This window comes from Tachysurus fulvidraco, chromosome 2 (assembly GCF_022655615.1).
Source record: "Tachysurus fulvidraco isolate hzauxx_2018 chromosome 2, HZAU_PFXX_2.0, whole genome shotgun sequence".
In the NCBI taxonomy this organism is placed as follows: domain Eukaryota; kingdom Metazoa; phylum Chordata; class Actinopteri; order Siluriformes; family Bagridae; genus Tachysurus; species Tachysurus fulvidraco.
The window spans coordinates 31922081-31925679 of NC_062519.1; the positions used below are offsets into that span (position 1 = coordinate 31922081).

Sequence of the window (3599 nt, forward strand, 5' to 3'; positions counted from 1 at the left end):
ATTTGTTTCTGTTATGTGGATAAAATCCCTCCCTCTGCTTGATGACCTGCACATGACCGTGTTTACAAAAGCAAGGATTACACATCCACCCCGTGTTGTACTTAATGTCCATACACAATGATGAGCATTCAGTTCATTAGCATTCCGGGTTTAAAATGTTCTAAATGGATCTTAATGCATTCGTGCTCTAGGTGAGTTGATTGCTCTTCGTATGATGTCATCGTCTGAGATTAACTGCTTCGTAGCAACAAGAATTCAAATCAAACGAGCAGTATGGTAACGTGTTATCATTCCCATCACATACCAAGATTGTACAATTTCAGCCAGAGGGCTGGTGTGAATCAGGTGCATGACTGAAATGAAAAGCTGCACCCATTCCGGCCCTTTGTGAATACGATTGCACACGTCTGCACCTTACACAATCATTGCATTACATCCTTACATTATTGTAGCACAGCTCTGCTTCATTCACAAATTGAACACTGTCTGGAGATGTGGATTAATTTTCTATAACAGCAGCTGTGACAATAGTTCCAGCTGTAACACTAATGACAGGTTTAATACAAGGAAGAGACAAGAAAGTCATGTATCAAGACTTCTCTGTTCTGACACTGAGGTGTTTGAATAAACTTTCTCTGGATATCCAGTCAGCGGAGTCACCGACCGTCTTCAAACGATATGTAAAGACCAACTTTTACTGAGATACTTAAACTAACAATGACGTGTTGTGGTTTCTACAGCAATAGCTAAATCAGGGACTTGTATAGCAGAGCCTCTACATAATCTAAAAAGAATTAAATGTGTTTATTTAACATTTATGGAAGGAGTTTCCAGTGTCTGTGCTTCGATATCAGTCACTTTGAGATCTCAGGATGTGAACAGTAACTTGATTTAATCACATCCACTTGTTTTTGCTTTTTTTTCGGAGTATTTGATTCGTTACAAATTGCTTGGATACAGAGTTGAAAAAAGCAAAACCTTCGTTGCCGCATGAAGCCTGGAGTATTTGACGTTATTTGTCAGAAGTTATTTTTCGACCTTCAGCATTCCATTCGCAGGAATCTCAAGGATATGGAGATACGTGACGATAAACCTGACCTTGGAGGCCATTAAGGTTTGTTCGGTTCCAGACAGCATTATCACTTTATATCAGGTTCAGTCTCAGGTTGTGAGAACTCTTAACTCCAAACTGTCAGCAATAACTAATAACATCTTTCACCCCCACCAACTGAAACGGTGAAAAGGTTCGGAACAGTTACTGTGTGAAAGTGTTATCTACTCTGTCTGACGCAAAAAACCACGAGACCCTGATGTGGCCCACGGCGTTCGGCGCCTATTGTGTTTTTTTGCCCCTGCGTATCTTAATCAGTTGTGTTCCCGAGCCATTTCCTGGAACAGAGCTGCACCTGCTGGTGTTTTCAGCCTCCGATGCCCTGCTGAGAGCTTTCAGAGGCGAGAGAGTCAGTGTGGGAGAAATTAAAACCCTAACCTGCCCTGAACCGATCAGGCTGCACAACAATACAGAGCAACAGGGGGTCAAGAAACTCTCGTGGCAGCACACTGATTAATGACAAACAGTTTTGCTTATGAACCAACTTCAGAAAGACAAAAGAAAGACCAGACTTCATGCTTATTATTCATTCATTCAGTTCAAATAATTCAAAATGTAAATTTTTCTTACATGCAAAGATATTGAATATTGCAGCATTTCTGGACTTTAAACTTTTGGGGAGAGAAAAAAAAACCTCCATTTGCAACTGGATTTCCTTTAATGCAGAATTTGAGAAAAAATGTAAATTCATTGCACATAACCGGTATGATTTTGCAATGCTGAAAAGCTAATTGCAATCCTTCCTTTAAATGTTGCAATGTTTCATCTTTACATAATCTCATTTGCGTTTCCTGTCAACAAGGTAGCACTGTCAGTCAAACTCTGTGGGCGGGACTTGAAGAAAGAAGACCTTTTTTTTTCCTTTCTTCAGTTGAATTTGAATGGTGGTATACATTATGCATGAGGGAACAGCTATTGCACATGCATGATTTAATACTTTTTTTTTTAAATGTGCATTTCAATTTTAGAGATTTTTTTTCTGGAGAAAGATAGGAGACTACGAATGAGTAAATTTAATTAAAAACAAACAAAAAAAAAAAAAGATGCAAAGGCTCTGTTCTTGACTTTGATTCATTTCCACAGGATGGATTTTGAAAAAAAAAAAGAGAGAAGAAAATTTTGCTTGACAGAATGCACAAATCAGGCAAGTTTCTCTTTCAGAAGGTTTCTTCAGCTTCACAAAGTCAAGTGTACGAGAGGATCAGAAGAGCTTCCTGCTGCGCTGGACCTCAGGACCTGTGCTTTCTCGGTCACTTCAAACCCCAGTGAGGCCACACTAAATAATGAGCAAATGATTAAAATATGAAACACAGAGCAAATCATCCATGAGGACAGAACACATGTCCAGATAAACCCTTGGCTGGATTTAAAATTAAACTGTACAAAATTTACTGACTGATGACAGTCATACCATGCTCTCTCTCTCTCTTTCTATTTTTACCTAGACATGTCAAATAACGTCAGCCATTCTTCATGTGTCAGTGGATGAAACGCATTCAGATTTGAGTCTCTGCAGTTCCCAAATCCTGCAGGACCCAATGTAGAGGTTGTTATTTACACAAAGTTCACACCGGCATGCTACAATCGGATGATTTTGCTTTGAGTAGGCGTGGCCTAGCTAGCACTTTTAAAGGTAATAAAAAGAAGCAGCTACTTTCAACAAATACCTTCTGAAACAACACAATCAACAAATTAAACCACACACTATCAGTTGTTCTTTTGTCTTATGTGCTTGGCTTTGTACTCTCAGGACTCCCTAATTAGATTAGCAAAGTATAAAAATATCTGCTACTTCCATCCAAGCCTAGATTTTTCTTTGTAAAGTCTCTATATGCATGTAATAAGAGGTCAAATATTACAGAATTAGATGAAATCATGGTTCTTTGATTTTTTTTAAAGCTTCTGTGAGGATAAACTGCAAATAGGCTGTGAAGCTGTGAGCTGGAGAAATGTTGCCTCACACGTACCATAGAACTGCTTTGAGGAATCCTTGGATTCATAACATGCAAAGAATTGAGGAAATTGATTGACATTGCTTGCTACTGTAAACAAAGGGTTAGTTATGTACAAGCAAACATGAAGCTCCTGGAACTTGCTAAACCGTTGGCACATTTAACATGTCTGCTGGAAGCGCTTTATCCCAGTCACATTGGTTAGTAGTGGTTTATATAAACTGACTCGATTCTTTTTATTTTGGGAAACAGAACCAACTACTTTTAGAAACTGTCAACAGTGGATGCAAACAAACAAAAGACAAAAAACTCTGCAGTTAATGTGATTTAGAAAGAAACGATAAAAGAGAGACACAGTCCTGCACACATTTCTACAATAGACATTAACACAGTTTGAGTCCATTTTCTATTTGTTTAACCCCAGGATGCTTGTGTAGGTGCCACAGCACAGAGCCCAGTATAAGGATGTGATGAGTCAATGAGGTCTGTTTGCTGATCACCCAAAGACATGTCCTAGTCCAAGACTAAAATCTTTA

The 3599-nt window shown here is 38.8% G+C and overlaps 1 protein-coding gene across 1 annotated transcript in view; it reads right to left on the reverse strand.

Moving 5' to 3' along the window:
* Positions 1–3375: 3375 nt before the first annotated feature.
* Positions 3376–3599, reverse strand: part of use1 (unconventional SNARE in the ER 1 homolog (S. cerevisiae)) — a 7150-nt gene continuing 6926 nt past the window's right edge. Inside the window, exon 8 of the mRNA XM_027158756.2 lies at positions 3376–3599. This exon is cut by the window's right edge and continues 459 nt beyond it. The gene's annotated coding sequence lies outside the window, so the exon portion shown is untranslated.